The 19,285-nt window shown below is 55.4% G+C and overlaps 1 long non-coding RNA gene across 1 annotated transcript; it reads left to right on the top strand.

The window, feature by feature from the left end:
- The first annotated feature begins 2,375 nt into the window (after positions 1–2,375).
- Positions 2,376–17,052, top strand: LOC114111205 (uncharacterized). The gene is made up of 2 exons (XR_006058301.2): positions 2,376–2,726; positions 15,707–17,052. It is a non-coding gene; the product is annotated as an uncharacterized LOC114111205 (long non-coding RNA).
- Positions 17,053–19,285: the final 2,233 nt, after the last annotated feature.

Genomic DNA, 19,285 nt, shown 5'->3' with positions numbered 1-19,285 from the left:
CATATAATCTGCTTCACCAGCCAGCACGTGCGTGTGGGCTCACACACACACACACACACACACACACACACACACACACACACACACACACATCAGAGTCTCCTCACAAGGTTGCTGCTCACTGCAGGCGGCGCCTTCTGCCGTATTATATATAACCCACCAGATTTCTTACAGATGCCGGTCGCATCCACCCAATCGAACCCAGGACCGTGTCAGCAGTGGCGACCTGCACTTTGAAAAACATCGCAGCAGAGCCAGGAGGAGGGCAGGTCCGTCCAGCCACGATTTCCTTCTAAACTTCAAGTTTCCCTCCAGGGAGGCTCTGGCCAGGATTTCCAGATTGGTTTTTACACTCGGGGGTGGGGGGGAGGGCAAGAAAAGGTGTTAGGCAAACGTACACAGGTGGAGATGGTTGGATGGCATCCCCGACTCGATGGACGGGAGTCTGAGCAGGCTCCGGGAGCTGGTGATGGACAGGGAGGCCTGGCGTGCTGCGGTCCATGGGGTCGCAGAGTTGGACACGACTGATCCACTGGACAGCAACAAATTCCTGCTCAGCAGATCCTTCCTGGGGGCGACTGTGTGTACAGATACTTAGTACTCGTCCTTCCAGGTGAGCTTGAGATGCCCCCCTACTTGCAAATCCCGCCTGTCCAGGTGTGTCCATCCCCTACTTCCTGCGCAGACCGCAGACCCATCCTGGCCGCCAGGAGCTGTCATCGAGGAATCCGCCTTTGGGTCCAGCGGGCACCCTCTGCCCCTCCTTATACCGTCCTGATGGGGAGACTGCAGTGGCAGAGGCGGGGCTTCAGCAAGGGGTCCAGGGTCTCTCTGCAATCCACAGTTGAGTCTTTCCTGCCCTGGGTTCACACCAGACCAGAGCCTGGCCCTGCAGTCACCCCAGGCGTCCTGCCTGCATCCCCACTCAGCTCTCATCACAGGAGACGCTGCTCCGGAGAGGCCAGGTCCTGCGTCCTGCCCACCACAGCTCGCCTGTCGCTTCAGTCGGACCCCATGGACCACAGCACGCCAGGCCTCCCTGTCCATCAGCAACCCCCGGAGTTTACTCAAACGCGCGTCCATCGAGTCGGTGATGCCATCCAGCCATCTCATCCTCGGTCGCCCCCTTCTCCTCCTGCCTTAGCCGATTTCTACTCCTTTCCCTGGGCCTGCTCCTTGCGGCCTAAAGAATGGGGTGCGTGTGTGTTTGCGTTCAGTATCCGGTTCCTCACCCACACGGCGAGTCCAGGAGGCTGGGAGACACACGTCTATGGAGGGAGGTTTCCTGCCCAGCAGGGCAAAACCCACATGGCTATTCCAGGAGCTGCAGCCGCTGCGGTGCGCTCCCCACCCCACCCCCCTCTATGTAAGGACGCTCTGGTTGAAACTAAAGCCCTGCACCCCAGTTCAACCACAGGCGGGAAAAGAGGAGGAAGCGGCTGGCTTTCTCCATCAGCTGACCCCTCGCCCCCAGCCCTGAATTCCGCATTCCTGTGTCATCACCGCTCAGGGCACCAGCTGTCCAGTGTCGCATGGGGCAAGGGGGCCCGGTGGAGAGTTAGGGGTTTGGGACGGAGAGAATTCAGGAGGGAGGGGTCACGCGGAGACGTGTGGACTCGGGAAAGACAGCTAGAAAGACGGGGGCGGGGGGAGGCCACGCGGAGACGCAAGCTGGGGACACCGCCAAGGCTGAGACAGCGCGCGAGGAGAGCGGGGCGCACAGGCGCAAGGGGCGCGCCGAGGCGCGTGTGCGCGGGGGTGGGCGAGACTCCGGGGACGCGGCCCCCCACCTCCGGGTCTGCGGCGGGCGCTCCCCCCCTCCCACGTCACCCCACCCTGCGGAGAGGCCAGCAGCGGGAGGTCGCCAAGGCTGAGACCGCGAGCGCGAGGGGACCGGGGCGCACCGGCGGCAGGGGCGCGCGGGGGCGCGCGTGCGCGGGGGCGCGGGGCAAGGGACGCGGCAGGCGTCGCCCCCCGGCCACCGCCCCCCGCGACCACCCCCCCTCCGCTCCGCAGCCCCTCCCGCGCGCGCGCCCCCGCGCCCGCACGGCCGCGCGCTGCGCCCCGCGAGGGGCCGGGCTTCCATCCACCTGTGAGTGCGCGCCCGCCGCCGCCGCCGCCGCCCAACTTTGCGGGGACTTGCCGGGGCGCGCCGCCTCCTCGCGGCCGTCCGCGTCCTCGCCCATGGCCGCGGCCCCCGCCCGCCCGCCGCCCGCCCAGCCCCGCGGCCGCCGGGCGCGCTGAGCGCAGGACCGAGCCCGGGCTGGGCGCTGCGGCGGTGGGGGGTCTCCCCGCGCGCAGCCGCCCCGGGAGCAGCCGCGGCCGAGCGGCGGGGGCCCTGCCTCGCTGCCCGCCGGCCGCCCCCCCCCGCGCCCGGAGCCCCGGCACGGAGCACTGCGGATGCGGCGCGGGGCCGGCGCGGGGCTCCGGGCGCGCTCGGGGGTCGTGAGCGCCGCGCCCCGCGCGCCCCCCGCCCGCGCGCCGCGCCGGGGCCATGCAGTCCATCATCTCGCCCGTGACCAAGGCCGTCCTGGTGGCGCTGTTCATCTTCGCCATCCTGCTCATCCTCTACGTGATCCTCTGGTACATCTGCCGCGATGTGGACTGCGACCACGGCATCTGAGCGCCGCCGCGCCCGCGCCCCGCCGCGCCCAAGGCCGCCCCGCCGCCCGGCACGGGGACCGCGCCCCCCGCCCGTGACCTTCACGACGGACCGGACGGAGCGGGTGAGCGCGCTCGGGCGGCCGCCCTGCGGGGCCAGCCGAGGGCGGGGGGCGGTGGCGGCGGCGGTGTTGGGGGGGTTCCGGAGAGGAGCCACAACTTCGCGCAGGGCGCGGGAGCCGGGCGCGGGAGCGTCCCCGGTGGGGCGCTGCGCCCCGGGACTCTCCGGCCAGCGGGAGGCGCTGGGGGGGGAACGCGCTAGGGGGGCCCGCGCCCGCCTGGGGCGCCTTGGGTCCCTCCGAGAGGCTGGGCGCTCCCGCCATCGGTCACCCCTGCGCAGCGGCCCGGGTCCGAGCGGGACCGAACGCCCGGGGTCCCCCCCCCCCATCCCCGCCCCCAGGCCGTGGCTCGCGGGAAAAGCGGTCGAAAGCCCGCGGTGCGCCCTCCTCGCGTTCCCGGGCACTCCCAAGGGGGAGTGCGTTCACCCCCCCGCCCCACCAACCCCAGAGGAGACGGAGAGAAGAGAAAGCTTTGCCCCACACCAGGGCTGCGGGAGCAAGTTTGTGACTTAAATAAAGATCTTGTTAGCAAGAACATTAGGGGAAAAAAATGAGCGGAGCGTTCCTCTACAGAAAGAACGTGTGAGCGAAAACACCCAGCTGGAATAGACTGCCAATTTATGCATCCGCAGACAGCTAGGTCGTCTTCCTGGGGTAATCAGGGCAGGAATGCGGGCGGCGGCGGGGGGATGAGCCGGGGGTGGCGGAGACGTTTGGGGTCCTGGCGGTCATGTGCGCGCTGCCTCAACCCTCAACCGGCTCTGCTCTGTGCGATTCGCGCTCCGGGGTGTTTCTCTCCCACTAAGCCGTTTCCAGCTCCCCCCTCTCCCGAGGGTAAAGGAGACGGAAAAAGCAGAAACTGTCTCCTGCTCCCCAGGAATGATTGGACAACCCCCCTCCCCCGAGGGGAGCCAGAGCGTCTTGTTTGGGGCGATCAGCCTTGTGTTGTGCGTTCGCTTCTGGGTCCTGTGGGTTTTCTCCTGGGGTTGAAATTGGTGTCACCCCAGTCCAGCGACTGGCGCTCTGCGGCTTTTCACGCTGTGTATCTGCCAGGATCCAGTGTCTGGGCCCCAGGAGGGAGAGGAAGGGAGACCCATTTTTAAATTAACAAAAGCACTGTTGGTTTTGGTGGTGGTCGGGAAGGAGGAATCAAGAAAGATCCCAGGAAACCCAGCCTCCCCTCCCCGAACACACACACACACACACACACACACACACACACACACACACACACACACACACACCCCTTGTAAAGAGTCCTGAAGGCGTTGCGTGGGGCTGGCTGGGGGAACCTGTCTCCTAAGATGTTACTGTTTATCTCCTACACCCGTAGAGGGCCTGTCCCAGCTTCCCAAGACCTCCAGCCCCTTCCCCTGCCCGCCCCCCACCACGTTCCCAGCTCAACAACCAAAGCTTAGGACTGACTCTGTAAAGAGACCAGGCTAATACTTGTGAATTTCTGAAGCAGCATGTCAATTTCTGAAGCTCCCCAGTGCTCTAGGTATCAGGTGACATGAGCTGGGCAGAAGCAGGATGAAAAGGTGTCCGGATACCTTGAAAAACCATTCCGCCCCCTCCCCATCATCGGAGAAAGCACTTCACACCGCCGAGTCTCACACACAGCACGCGGCTCACACGATAACAAACACACGCTCTGCGGGAGGTCACAGTGGTGACAAGCAGAGGCACTCCAACATGTAAACGTCGTCCAGACGCCTAAATTCTAAAATTGAAATCTAAGGAAAAAAAAAAAAAAAGATTTAGATGAGGATGCTGGGATCGAGGGGCGTCACTCGTGGGACGCCCCCCCCCCTTTCTGGGAGGAAAACACAGTCGATGGGGAAAAAGAGCCCACATTACGTAACTGTGACCATCCTGTGTGTGGGGGGGTTCCTGCTGGTGGACGGTCGGTCCCTGCGGCCACACACGCAGCCCAGAGCCCTGGGGCCCCGTTCCCCTCTGGTTGGTACACTGTCCGCCTCCCTGTGGGTTCTTTTTGTCTCGAGCCACTTCAGTCCCAGCAGATGGCTGTCCCTTCCATTTCCCAGAGAAGCCTTCCCCTCCACCTGCATGTCACCTCCACGACCTGGGAGACGTGTCTCCCGCACTGCCGTCCCCGCGTGTCTGCAGAGTGGGGCACGGCAAAAATCAGGGCAGGGACCCAGGATGCAGACGGGCTGTCGGGCACAAAGGCGGCTGCCCCATGGTGGCTTGGCGGGTGAGAGGGAGCTCAGGGAGGAAGGGGGCATATGCAGGGGCTCGGAGCTTGGTCCGTGTGTGGTGCAGCAGAAACTAGCGCAGTCTGGTAAAGCCACGCCGCCCCCAAGTAAATGCTCTTGGTGTCAGATAGGAATTGTCACAGGATATAGACACCTCGCCTTTACAAATTAAAAAAAAAAAATAATAGACAGCACTTTAGAGAAAATGAAACCTTGGCCCTCGTGTTCACTGTGGCCTCTGTGATCTACAGAAGACCTTCCCAAATGGGCTTCGGGATCGCTGCCAGGAGCCCCATTTCAGGTGCAGAAAGCAAGGTGGTTTGCCGCCCAAGGTCACAGGGCCAGGAAGTTCCGAGTCCCTGGTGAAGGACAGACTCACCCTGGAGGGAGACGGGGTCCACTCGGGAGGCCCGTCCCCTGCTATGTCCATCAGCATATCTGTCCACCCCTCCATCCCTTCTCCACGGCTCCCCTCCATCCCTTCTCCACGGGAGCTCCGAGACCTGGAGGTGGAGCTCTGGGGACCCTGTGGCTGTAAGCTGTCTAATGAAAACGCAGTCTCTGCCAAGGATCATTCTCCGGGGGTCCAGATAGACGAATCGCAAGCCCACCCAGGTCGCTGGTCTGCAAGGGCTGGGGAGAGAGAGTGACAAGGTGCCCTGTACCCTTCTGAACTTTCTACGGGGTGGGCAAGGAATGCCGAGTGCTTGCCAGAAAGAAAAGGAAAAAAAAAAAAAAAGAATGTGGATTCCTATAAATAACACTTGCATCTAATAGTCCCCGAGAGCGTGTTACAAAGTTCCAGACAGTGAAAGAGGATTATTATTTACATCGCGTTTCATGCTCCTGACAGCAACATGAGTCCAATGACTACCTCAATTATACAGAACAGAAGGGAAAAAAAAAAAAAGGCTGAAGAGAAAATGGTTACGTAACTTTCCTAAGATCACAAGGAAAACAAGATCAGTCGCCAACAGTCTCCAAGCTCTTGTCCCCGCGGACCTGTGTGCATGCTCACCTGTGTTTGTGAACAAAAGCTGTGTTGGTCCTGAGTGAAGGAAGTCAGAGAAGGAGAAATATCCTGTGACATCCCTTAAATGCGGAATCTAAAACAAAATGATGCACATGAACTTAACTGCCAAACAGAGACTCACAGACTCAGAGAACGAACTTATGGGAGGGAGAGTCAGGGAGTGTGGGATGGACCTGGACACACTGCTGTATTTAACATGGAGAACCAGCAAGGACCTGCTGGGCAGCACAGGGAACTCTGCTCAATCCTCTGTAATAACCTTATGGTCACCAGCAGGGAGGGATGGGGGAAAGGATAGTTAGGGAGTCTGGGATGGACATGGACACACTGCTGTATTTAACACGGAGAACCAGCAAGGACCTGCTGTCCAGCACAGGGAACTCTGCTCAGTGTCGTGTGGCAGCCTGGATGGGAGGGGAGTTTGGGGGAGAGTGGATATGGCTGAGTCCCTTCAGTGTCCACCAGAAACCATCACATCACTGTTAATCAGCTGTTCCCCAGTACAAAATGTTTTTGTTGTTTAAAAACAGCCAAAACCGGCATTGGCTTCATTTCCATTCAAAACAGTTTTAAATTGTGTTTCTATCTTAACCTATTCCTTACGGTTTAAGAATGATATTGTCATATTAAGGCTTTTCTGGGTACACTAGAAATTAAAATTTATTAGTGTATATTTCCAGGTGCTGTTGTGTAGTCCCTGAAATCATGTCTGACTCATTGTGACCCCATGGACTGTAGCCCACCAGGCTCCTCTGTCCATGGGATTCTCCAGGCAGAAATGCCAGAGTGGGTTGCCATTTTCTCCTCCAGGGATCGAACCCAGCTTTCCCGCACTGCAGACAAGATTCTTAACGGTTTTGATCCACCAGAGATTTGTGTAAAGACACCTCCAGACTTCCCACTTGCAGCTTCTCCGCCCCCCCCCACCCCGCCCCATTCCTCAAACTGGAGAGTCTCCACAGAGGCAAAGAGAAATCTCAGCTTCTTTGAAAGATCAGTTAAGTTGATGGAAGTGAGCTCCTTGAGTCTGCAGATAAGCGTCACGGAAAACAGAGAACAGAGCCTGCAGGGCCTAGAAGCAGGGCACGTCGATGACACAGATAAGGAGGGTGTTTGTCAATCAGAGAAGAAAGAACTTTCTGGGACTTCCCTGCAGGCTCAGACCACAGTTCGATCCCTGGGTCGGGAAGATCCCCTGGAGGAGGGCATGGCAGCCCACTCCAGTCTTCTTGCCTGGAGAATCCCACGGACAGAGCAGCCCGGTGGGCTACAGTCCATGGGGGTCGCAAAGGGTCAGACACGACTGAGCAACTGACCCATTCCTGGGAATTCCCTGGAGATCCAGAGGTTAAGAATCAGCCCGCCAGTGCAGGGGATACACGTTCAATCCCGGGTCTGGTCAGGGAACTAAGATCCCATATGCCACAGGGCTCTCACGCTGCCACCTATAAAAATAAATTTTCTTTAATAAGAAGAAAGAGCTTCCTAACACTTAAACTCAAGCAGCATAGGAGCAGACAGGCCCAGAAGTAGTTAGAGGTGTTAGTTTGATTGTTGGTGTTCAGTTGCTAAGCTGTGCTCAACTTTTTCAGTGGTTTGTTTTTTTTTTTTCTGGGCAGTTATCTTTGCTCAGGATGTGTGACCCAGGGTGCTGACAGGGGTGGGGGGGGTGGTCTCAGCTAAAAAAATTTGGGTCCAGGGGTTTCATACCCCATGAGCTGGTCTACACGCCAGCCTCCCTCTCACGCCATGCCGTATCCCTGAAAAGCTAGAGTCTGTGGGAGAAGTAAGCATGTCACAACTCCAGATAAGTGACTTCAGGGCAGGAAAGAATCAGGTACGGAATCTGATTCCTGCTCCTCCAGCTATTTTCAGCTTTGAAAAGAAAAAAAAAAAAAAAGGAGAGAACGTTTGTCGAAACATCTCGATGGCTCGTACCGTAGCTGCGGTTCCCACTTTTGCTTCACTTCACAGATGTTCACCCTCAAAGCGGTCTGAGGTGCAGATGCTTCTAAAAGACGTGGGCACGAAGATGCAATATTTGGCAGGTAATGAAGATACTCAGTCCTGAAGGAAATCAGTCCAGAATATTCATGCTGAAGCTGAAACTGCAATGACTTTGCCCAGCTGCTGCGAAGAACTGACTCATTGGAAAGGACCCTGATGCTGGAAAAGATTGAGGGTGAGAGAAGGGGATGACAGAGGATGAGATGGTTGGATGGCATCACTGAGTCAATGGATGCAAGTTTGAGTAAGCTCCGGGAGTTGGTGATGGACAGGGAGGCCTGGCGTGCTGCGGTTCATGGGGTCGCAAAGAGTCGGACACAATTGAGCGACTGGACGAAGATGGAGCATCTCACCTGTAAGTTTCAAGACACCGTATTCTCTGCGTGTCAGGCTACTTTGAGATTGCAGAGTGAAATGGATCCAAACCTGGAAGGGGCAGGGGAGAGTTCTCGTCAGGGGTGGCGGGCCGTGTGGCTGGTGGGGCCCCGAGTCAGTGTCTGAAGCCCGCAGTCCAGGCTCAGATGCTGTGCTGTGTACACCGGGATAAGACAGTTCATTCGAAGAGGTGAACAGCCCCGTGGAGTGTCCTGGGGCTCTCCTAGGAGCTCAGATGGTAAACAATCCACCTGCAATGCGGGAGACCCAGGTTCAATCCTTGGGTCGGGAAGATCCCCTGGAGGAGGGCATGGCAACCCACTCCAGTATTCTTGCCTGGAGAATCCCATGGACAGAGGGGCCTGGCAGGGTTACAGTCCACGGGGTCACACAAGAGTCGAATACGACGAAATCGACTTAGCACGCATGGAATGTTCTAGACCCGTCTGTGCCTTTGGAGTCAATTTGTCTCTAAAAGGCGGTGTTGCCATAAGTCACACCCCCCCCCCCCACCTCCAACGCCAACACAGGCTGAGTCCGTGCACCCCAAGTGGAATCTATAACTTGACCTTCCTGCCGCATGAGGTCTACACCCTCCCCGTTTCTCACTGGGAGGAGTGTCTTTTCCCCGAAACCCATGTCCCCACTGTGATGGGACTGACGTAGACCTGTCACTGTTCTTTCCAACAACGCCCAGCTTGCCCTCGACTCCCCTCCACGACCGGGACTTTTGGAGAAAAGCTCAGCTTTCTTCCGGAGCCAATCCAGGGAAATGACTGTGGACGCCAATTTCGCAAATGCGGCTTCTAGCTTAAAATAGCGAGAGCAGAAGGTGACAGCTGGATGGGCCCCTCGGAGGCAGTTGCATAAGGATGCCCGAAATAGCGCAGAGCCTTGTCCGCTGGTGGGGCGAGGGGTCGACGTGTGTGTGGAGAAGTCCGGTACACTGGTTGTTCTCGATGCTGCATTTACACCTCCCCTCCCCAGGTGGAATGTTTTTTTCTTTTTAATTAATGTATTTGCCTATTTCTGGCTCCACTGGGGGTCTTCGTTGCTGAGCCCGCCCTTTGTCTAATTACGGCGGTCGGGGGCTACTCTCTTGAGTTGGAATGTTTGGACTTTTCATTGCGATGACTTCTCTGGCTGGGGCTCCCAGAGTCCAGAACGCAGGTCCAGCGGTTCCGGAGGACAGCCTTAGTTGGTCTGGGGCCTGTGGAATCTCGGGGGCGACAGAGGATGACATGGTTGGACGGCATCACCGACTCGATGGACCTGAGTGTGAGCAAGCTCCCGGAGTTGGTGATCGACAGGGAAGCCTGGCGTGCTGCAGTCCATGGCGTCGCAAAGAGCCGGACACGACTGAGTGAGAATACTGAACTGATATGGAATCTGCCTGGACCAGGGATCGAACCCATGGCGTCCGCATTTGCACGAATCTTCTTAACCACTTAAGACCACCTGGGAAGTCCCTCCGCACCACCGGGTGGCTTTTAAGGGGCTGAGAGCAGGGACCACAATTCATTAAGCATCTCCTGTAGGTTTAAGGTTGGCTCACGTGCTCCTTGCAAATCCCTGGGAGGTGCTGTGGGGTTTTCCTCCGTGTGGTGAAAACGAGAGTCCAGGCATGTGGTCTGCGGGACTCCGAAGGGCAGCCGGCCAGGGTCAGCGGTGACCGAGGAAGGGTCATCTGGGTCTCAGTCTGCATGGGACCAGATGAAAGCCCGTCCCGCCCCCATTCCCCTCCCTGTGGCTCCGTAGACGCCTGAGCACGCCCGCAGGTGCTGGTGTTGGCGTGAACGTGAGGATGGGCGAAGGCCTAGGTTGACCAGTCGCCCGGGCTGTCCATGGCTGGGACAGGGTGAAAACATTTATAAAAGGTCAAACGCACCCTTGACTCTACCTGTTTAGAACACTGTGACCAGCTTGCCCTGTCACACTTTACGCTTTCCTACAGTTTTTACTGAAACGTAGTTCACAGCGTTATAGTAGTTTCAGGATTACGGCAGAATGATTCAGTTATAAATACCTGTGTGCGTGCTAAGTTGCTGCAGTCGTGTCCGACTCTCTGCGACCCCGTGGACTGTAGCCCGCCAGGCCTCTCTGTCCGTGGGGTATCCCCGGCGAGACTTCCATTCTTCCCTCTCTCTCTCTCTCTCTTTTGTCATCCTTGTTTTTTAATGTTTGCGTGACAAAGCCCTCAAGTGTTACCACTTGAGGTAACTTGATCATCTCGCAATCCCCTGAAATCCTTTGATTTTTATCAGCACTGTGATTTGCCCAGCACCTCGATTTTGAGAGACGTGTATCGCCTCATCGAAGAACGGACTGTCCTTAAGCCTTCCTTTTGTTTTTTTTTGTTTCGTTTTCTTTTTGTTTTTATTAACTTTAAAAAACAGACTGTGGCCACATTGCAAGGCACCTGGGATCGTTTCTCCCCTACCAGGGATCACATCCACATACCCCGCATTGGAAGACAAGGTCTTAACCCCTGCACCACCAGGGAAATCCCTTTATTGACTTACTTTGAAATTTCCTGAAACTTCTTCAGGCAGGTTGGAAAGACTCTGTGATCCGTCTGCTCGTGAAAAGTAAAATTTCAGTATTTTTTTTTTTTTAAGGAGCAAACATCCTAAAGTTTTACTCTGTCTGAACTTCATTTTCTTCTTGGTCATCTTTCTCTTTTTTTTTCTCCTTGAAATGTTTCTAGAGTGAAAGTCTCTGAGTCCTGTCCAACTCTTCGCAACCCCACGGACCGCAGCCCACTAGGCTTCTCTGTCCCTGGGATTCTCCAGGCAAGAGTACTGGAGTGGGTTGTCATTCCCTTGTCCAGGAGATCTTCCCAATCCAGGGATCAAACCTGGGTCTCCTGCATTGGTAGGCAGATTCTTTACTGTCTGAGTCACCAGGGAAGACCTGTTTCTTTCTTTCTTTCTTTTTTTTAAATAAAAACAACCAAAGGAATTCTATTTAGGAAATAATTATTCGTCTCCTGGAATGAAAACGTCTCCTCTGTCTCTTCTTCAGTGCTCAGCGCTTTATTTAGTCCGCTGAGCTATAAAGAGAGGCCACTCTCTGCCAGAGCTGGGTGACCTGTTTCAGGGCCTATATTTGCCCGTCCTGTTTGGCGTGCCCAGCCGTCCTCCTCTCTGTAAGAGAATGAGGTGAAACCAGAGGAGGCCCGGCGTTGGCCTGGAAACCAGGATGTCAGCTTCCGTCACTAACACAAAGTCCCAGAACGATGGCTTCTGAATTGCTGAGGTTCAGTCGCTCAGTCGTGTCCAACTCTTTGCGACCCCATGGACTGCAGCCCACCAGGCTCCTCTGTCCTAGGGATTCTCCAGGCAAGAACACTCCAGTGGGTTGCCATGCCCTCCTCCAGGGAATCTTCCCGACCCAGGGATCGGATCCACGTCTCTTGCCCTGCAGGCAGATTCTTTACCGTCAGAGCCCCCAAGGAAGCTGGCCTTACAGGGTTGTGAATGGGGGAGGGTCTGGTTGGGACTGATGGGTGAGCCTCCTTGCAAAAGCTGAATTAAGCAGCGCTGTGTCTGGGGCAGCGTGGGAGCCGAAAACCTCAGAAACGTATCCCCTCTCGCAGTCCCGGAGGCTGGCCGCCCCTGAGGTGTCTTCTGGCAGTGAGGTGAAAGTGCTGGTGGGAGCGCTGATAACGGCTCTTTCCCGGCCTGCTCGAAGGGTGTGCCTGCTCGGCTCCCCAGCCTCGCGTGCCCAGCAGCATCATTGCTGCCTCTGCTGGGCCCGCAGCCCCGACTCCTTCGTGGGAGGAGCTTTAGGATGCCTCCGACTCGACCCAATGCCCCCGCGTGGTCTCCCGGGCTGCAGACCCTTCACTGCCTCCCGTCTCAGGGGTCCCTTCCGGGGGCAGCGGCTGAGGAGTCGGAACCTGACACCCCCGCCCCTGCGTGGGGCCGGGACCCGGCCGACCGCACCCTCCGAGGCTAGGTTCCCCGAGGCTAGTGTTCGCGCTGGACGGCGGGCGGAAGCCACCGGGCCGCGGAGCTGAGACGGGTGCCCGACCTGGCCCTGGCACGCGCTCACTGTCTGTCTGCCTGCCTGCCTCTCCGTCTCTCCTTGTCTGTCTCTCTCTCCCTGGCCCCCTCTCTCTGTCCATCTCCGTCTCCCACCCTGGGACGCACTTGCTGTCTGTCTGTGTCTCTCTCTCTCTCTCCATCTCTCCTTGTCTGTCCGGCTCCCTGTCTGTCCATCTTTGTCTATTTGTCTCTGTCTGTCTCTCTCTCCCTGTCTGTCTGTCTCTCTCCCCGTCTCTCCTTGTTTCTCTCTCTGTTCCCCTCTGTCTCTCCGTCTCTCCTTGTCTGTCTGTCTCTCTGTCCATCTCTGTCTGTTTGTCTCTGTCTCCCTGTCTGTCTCTCCCTGTCTCTCCTTGTCCGTCTGTCTGTCTCTCTGGCTCTTTCTCCCTGTGTCTGTCTTCCTGTTTCTCTCTCTCCGTCTCTCCTTGTCTGTCTGCGTCTGTCTGTCTCTCTCTCTCACTTCATCTGCTCCCTTCCATCAGGCCTGTAGCATCAGTGCTTGAGAGTCCCTTGGACTGCAAGGAGATCCAACCAGTCCACCCTAAAGGAGATCAGTCCTGAATGTTCATTGGAAGGACTGATGCTGAAACTCCAATCCTTTGGTCTCCCGATGCAAAGAGCTGACTCATTGGAAAAGACCCTGATGCTGGGAAAGACTGAAGGCAGGAGGAGAAGGGGGCGACAGAGGATGAGATGGCTGGATGGCATCACCGACTCGATGGACATGAGTTTGAGCAGGCTCTGGGAGATGGTGGTGGACAGGGAGGCCTGGCGTGCCGCAGTCCATGGGGGCGCCAAGAGCCGGACACGACTGAGTGAGTGACATTCTGAAGGCTGGAGTCTGAGACGCAGGTGTGGGCAGGGCCGTTTCCTCCCGAGGCCTCTCTCCTGGGCGTGTGGACGGCCGTCTCTTCCCTGAGTCCTCACGTGGTCCTCCCTGTGTGTGTGTCTGTGTCCCAATCTCCTCCTCTCATGAGGACCCCAGTCCTACGGGATCAGGCCCCAGCCTAGTGACCTCATTTCACCTTCTCTCTTTAAGGACCGTCTCCAGACACAGCCCCATCCCGAGGTCCTTGGGGGACGGTTTCAACGTCTGAATTGGGGGGAAGACTTAGCTCAGCCCAAGCTTTCCAGGTGAAAGCACATGGTAAACATCCGCCTGCAATGCAGGAGCCTCAGGTTTGATCCCTGGATCAGGACGATCCTGTGGAGAAAGAAATGGCACCCCACGCCAGTCTTCTTGCCTGGAGAATCCCATGGATGGAGGAGCCTGGCAGGCTACAGTCTATGGGGTCGCAAAGAGTCAGACGTGCCCAAGCTCGCGTGCAAACGGACAGGTCAACCCATAGTGCTCAGCAAAGACAGCTTCCCGGAGCTCCCTCACGACCCCCGGGGGCTGCAGTCTTTGCCAGCCGTGGCTGGTACCGGCTCTGCGTGTAAACCCTTGGCTGCGGAGACGGCAAGGTGATCGGATGAAGAGACAGTCTGATCCGTGCTGGATGAGACATCTGGGCATGGAGCCAGGGAGCACGTGATGGACAGGCTCCACCCGCTCTGTGCTAAGGACACACGGACACACAGACACACAGACATAAGTGGAACTGCTGTGTGGGGCTGGGGAGCCTTCTCGAGGACCCTTGCCCGCGGTCTCAAGGACAAAGAGGGGTTCTCTGGAGATGGCTAGGGAGAGAGTACATGCCCACACACACAGACACACACACAAACACGCACACAGACAGAATTGCTGGGGTGCCTGGCACACACACACACGCACACACACACACATGCAGACACACAGAAACACGCACACACAGAGTTGCTGGGGTGCCTGGCACCCCTGTTTCTGCATTTTTCCCCCTGGAAACCCCATATTCACAGGATCTAGAACAGGGCCGTCCAAAGGAAACACAGATACGAGCCATCGAAGTTATTTGCAATTTTCTGGCAGACAGCAAGATACAAACTTCCACTTGAAAAATAAATAAGTTGAAAACTAGATAAGTACTAAGGATTTTAGGCAAACATGATAAAGTTTATAATATGGCAGATACGAAGGCCATTAAGAGGAAATCGTGAGAGTTCTCTTCCCAGGAAAGACGTTTGTATCTGTTTCTTTAATTTTGTATTTGTTACAAGATGATGGATGTTGACTCCATGTGTGGTCACTGTTTCATGATGTATGTAAATCAGATCTTTATTGTGCGCATTTTACGCTGTCCTTAGTGCCAATTGTATCAATGAATGTGGAAGAGAAACATTGCTGTGCTAAGAGAAACGTTTGTCTGGTAGCCGCAGGAAAAAGACACTAAAATGGTAATGACAAAGTCAGTTGAAATACTGTATTTGGCCCGATCTCTATATTGAAATAGTATCATTCCAACAAATATACATAGATATATATATACACAGGCATGTGTGTGTAGGTATACAAAAATGAACATGTCCGTTTACATAGTAATAGAGGTATGTGTTTCTATTTTTTAATGCACAACGTTTGTAGAAATTTATGAAAGCATCTATATTCTTTGGGTTTCCCTGGTGGCACGGTGGTAAAGAACTCGCCTGCCCATGCAAGAGACCGAGGAGGTGTGGGCTCGATCCCTGGGTCAGGAAGATCCGCTGGAGAAGGACATGGCAACCCCACTCCGGTATTCTTGCCTGGAGAATCCCACAGACAGAGGAGCCCGGCAGGGTTGCACAGAGTCAGACACACACACAGACTTTATGAAGTGTCAATTTTATAAGCGTATACGTGCCTTCCATGTAATGTACATAGATATGTAATTTACTAAAGCTATATTTTAAAATTCTGTAGTTGCGCTTAGAATGTCTAACTATCATGTATGTAATATCTATACATGTACAATAATATCCAGAGATCCATAATTTACTAGTTAGATTTTGAAATTGCATACTTAAGCACATGTACTTAGAACTCTCTGTCTAACCATCAGTAAGAAGCTGAGCATCCTGTCTTCTTTCTTCCTTTTCATCATTACAAAAAAAAAAAAAAAGTGTCTGCTGTGTTAAATGTTAGCTGGTTTGATCACCCCAGGATCAGACCTACATCTCTTGCACTGGGAGGTGGCGTCTTTACCGCGGAGCCGCCAGGGAAGGCCTCGCCTCACGCTTGTTGGGAGGATCCCCTGGAGAAGGAACTGGCAACCCACTCGGGGACTCTTGCCTGGAAAATCTCATGGACGGTGGAGAAGGCTGGTGGGCTACAGTCCATGGGGTCGCAACGAGTCGGACACGACTGAGTGACTTCACTTTCTCTTCTTCCTTTTCTCTTCGCAACCCCTTTAGGGCCTCCGAAGGGACGCAGCAACGCTGGTCGCCCTGGACTCTTCCGTTCCTCCCGTCTTCCAAGTAGAGGAGAAGATGCCGTGAGCCCATTCCCGGCGTGGCCCACAGGCGTGGCCGCGACTCTGATGTGGCTGGAAGCAAGACCCAATGCCTGAGGGTCCCTCGATGGGCCCTCCTCTGCGAAACCGGCATGCCGTCCCAGCTCACTGTTGGGGGTGCAGGGTGGAGGGGGACCCCCCGCGAGCATCCAGCCCCTCTCCCCATCACCCGTCTTGCGAAGCCATCGCGAGGCGGTCAGGACCCACGAGCCGGTGTCAGCCTTGCCCAGGGGCGGGGGCCGGGGGTCCATGCTGGCACCTACACCCTCCATCCACCCGCCCAGGGGTGCGGGCGTTCCCATCCCAGCCCCGCCTGCCTGGCCCCGTGCCTCGCGAGTTTCCGTCCGCCTCGCCCTCGCGCGCAGTGGTAGCTCGCGGGGCGGGGACCCTGTCGCCCAGCGCGGCCGCCCACGGGAAGGCTCTCCGCTTATTCCCGGCTTGACGCGTCCGGGGGCCAAGCAGCTTCAGATCGCACCATCACCGTGAAGGCAGGCGCCGCTGCGGTCCGACCCTCCTCGCGTCTCAGATGCTGCCCCGTTTGTCTCGACATTCGCGCCCGCGCGCCCGGAGCTCTTTGCCTTCCTCCCGTCTGTGCAGGAGAAAGACGCCCAAGGGATCCCAGCTGCTCTCCTTGCCGACAGTCCCCGCTCCGAGGGGTTTTTAACCCGTCTGCCGCGAGAAGACACCCGGATGGGGAAGAAAAGAAAATGCTGGAGACTTTGCCCCCGGGACAAGAGGGTTCTGGGACCTCCTCCCAAACGCACCCTGTAGTCGGCTCTCTCTGGGACTCTCAAGGAGGCCTCAATGATCTTTCCACGTTGCGCCGTGGATAAGACTTGTGGGAGCCCTTCCAGGCAGCCACGGAGGACTCTGGAGCGTTTATTGTTATTCTTATTATTTTTTTTCCCTGTCTGCTCTGTTTAAACCGGGAGGGATCCAGGTTGACGGTGGAGGTGGGCCCCCCGCCCTGCGGGGTGCGTGCGTGTGTCCGTGAATGTCCCCGCCGATGCCGACCCCCAGCCCCCGCTGACCCGTTTCTCAAGCCGCTGATGAGCGTTTTCTACGTCTTACCCCTTCCCGCCCCCACAAGCGCTCCGTCTTTCCGTCCCGCGGGTGTGGTCTGTGGCGCCTCCCTGTTGTCTCGTCTCGTGGCTTCTGCCTCCCCCCTGCGTGGAGACGGGCAATAAAGAGAAAAGCTATTCCAGACATTATGGCTATTCCAGAAAATAAAATATTTTTGAAACCGCACATCAGGGCTACCCCGCTCCTTTGTCTCGTGGCGGGCTAGTGGGCTGCTAACCCTTGGAAGATGCATGGAGAATTCATTTACGCTGTAGACGATCAAGGGAAGCTGTTTCTTTTTTCTCTTTTTCCCCCAAACTTTACCTTTTTCATCTTGTATTAGGGTTGTTGTTGTTCGGTTGCTCAATCGTGTCCAACTCTTTGCAGCCCCACGGGCCAGGCTTCCGTGTCCAGTACCAACGCGCGGAGCTTGCTCAGACTCACGTCCATCGAGTCGGTGATGCCATCCAACCATCTCATTCTCTGCCGTCCCCTTCTCCTCCCACCTTCAAACTTTCCCAGCATCAGGGTCTTTTCCACTGAGTCAGTTCTTCACATCAGGTGGCCAAAGGCTTGGGGCTTCAGCATCAGTCCTTCTAAGGAATATTGCTAGGGTATAGCCAGTTAACAATGTTGTGATGGTTTCGGGTAAATAGCAAAGCAACGCAGCCATTCCCCCTCAAACACCCCTCCCATCCAGGGAAAGTTGTCCAGTCCTGTCCGACTCTTTGCGACCCTATGGACTGTAGTCTGCCAGGCTCCTCTGTTCAGGGGATTCTCCAGGCAAGAATACTGGAGTGGGTTGCCATGCCCTCCTCCAGGGGATCTTCCTCATCCAGGGATGGAACCCCCGTCTCCTGCATTGCAGGCAGATTCTTTACACTCAGAGCCGCCAGGCTGCCAAATAACCTCAAGTACAAACCTTTTTGAAAGAAAAGGGGGCAGGTTTGTCTAACTAAGTCGCAGCTTGTCCGTTTATCCTGGAAGGCTAGCAAAGAAGATAAGAATTGACACTGTTCTTTCAAACCTTATTAGGCTGAAAAAAAAAAATGATCTTGCCCCTCTTTGGGAACTCTGCACAGCAGCTGTAAAGAGTTGGTTATAGGTCGGAGTTGTGTGTCCTGGGGTGGCTCTGATAAGGCGGCAAGATGGTCATCTTTCACGGTCACGTGAAAAGTCTGGACATGAATGGAAAACACGCGCTCTCATACTCAACCCAGTCCTGCACAGGTTGGGACTGGCCGAAACCGCATCCTCATCCACAGACAGCCCCAGTGAGAAGGTCTGTATTTTGGGGACACCCACATCCACTTGAATCCAGCATCCTCACTATTCTTGCTAAAAGTCTCAGTCCAGACAAAAAAGAAACAAAACCCATAATTAAGATGATTATTGATAAGTGTTTGGGGCCCATAGTGGTTCAGTTCAGTTCGGTCGCTCAGTCGTGTCTGACTCCTCTCGACCCTGTGGACCGCAGCACGCCAGGCCTCCCTGTCCATCACCAACTCACCGAGTGTGCTCAGATTCATGTCCCTTGAGTCAGGGATGTCATCCAACCATCTCATCCTCTTTTGTCCCCTTCTCCCAACCTTCAATCTTTCCCAGCATCAGGGTCATTTCCAGTGAGTCAGTTCTTCACATGAGGTGGCCCATATTGGTAGTTTGGAGGAAAAAAAAAAAAGTATTAGATCAGGAATATTCATATGTTTTGAAAGATCATGGTGTTGTGGGGAAACATAGGAGAAAATATAAGGGATGATAAGGTCCTAATTCAATATCCTGTGATAAACCATAATGGAAAAGAATACAAAAAAAAAATATACATCACACACACACACATATACCTATATATACAATGGAACTGACTTCATTTGCTGTACAGCAGAAATTAATTCAGCATTGTAGTAATCGACTGTACTTCAGTTAAGACAATTTCTCACTGTTGGAGACTTGTCAGATGGTTCAGTGGTCAAGATTTCATCTTCCAATGGAGGGGCCAAGGGTTCAATCTCTGGTTTGGGAGCTAAGATCTCGTATACGCCGTGGCCAGAAAATAGAACAAAAACCAGAAGCAGGATTGTAACAAATTCAATAAAGGCCTAAAAAGCAAAGCAAGAAGGAGTTATTAAAAAAAAGTGAACACGATTCTGACTGGTTTAACAGAAGCCCGCCAGCCTAACCCAGGGTGTAATGGGATGTGAAGTCTGTTGTATGCACACAATGCTGTCTCTGCCAGTAACAGTAATAGAAGCATTTAAATCAGCTGAGATAACTGCGATACAAATATACATGTGCGTGTATAGACACGCATAGATGGCATCGCCGACTCAATGGACGTGAATCTGAGCAAACTCCGGGAGACGCTGAAGGACAGGGAAGCCTGGCGTGCTGCAGTCCACGGGGTCGCAAAGAGTCGGAT

This window comes from Ovis aries, chromosome Y (genome assembly GCF_016772045.2).
Source record: "Ovis aries strain OAR_USU_Benz2616 breed Rambouillet chromosome Y, ARS-UI_Ramb_v3.0, whole genome shotgun sequence".
Classification (NCBI taxonomy): Eukaryota; Metazoa; Chordata; class Mammalia; order Artiodactyla; family Bovidae; genus Ovis; species Ovis aries.
Note: the sequence above shows the minus strand (reverse complement) of the source record. Positions and strands in the feature narration are given on the sequence as shown.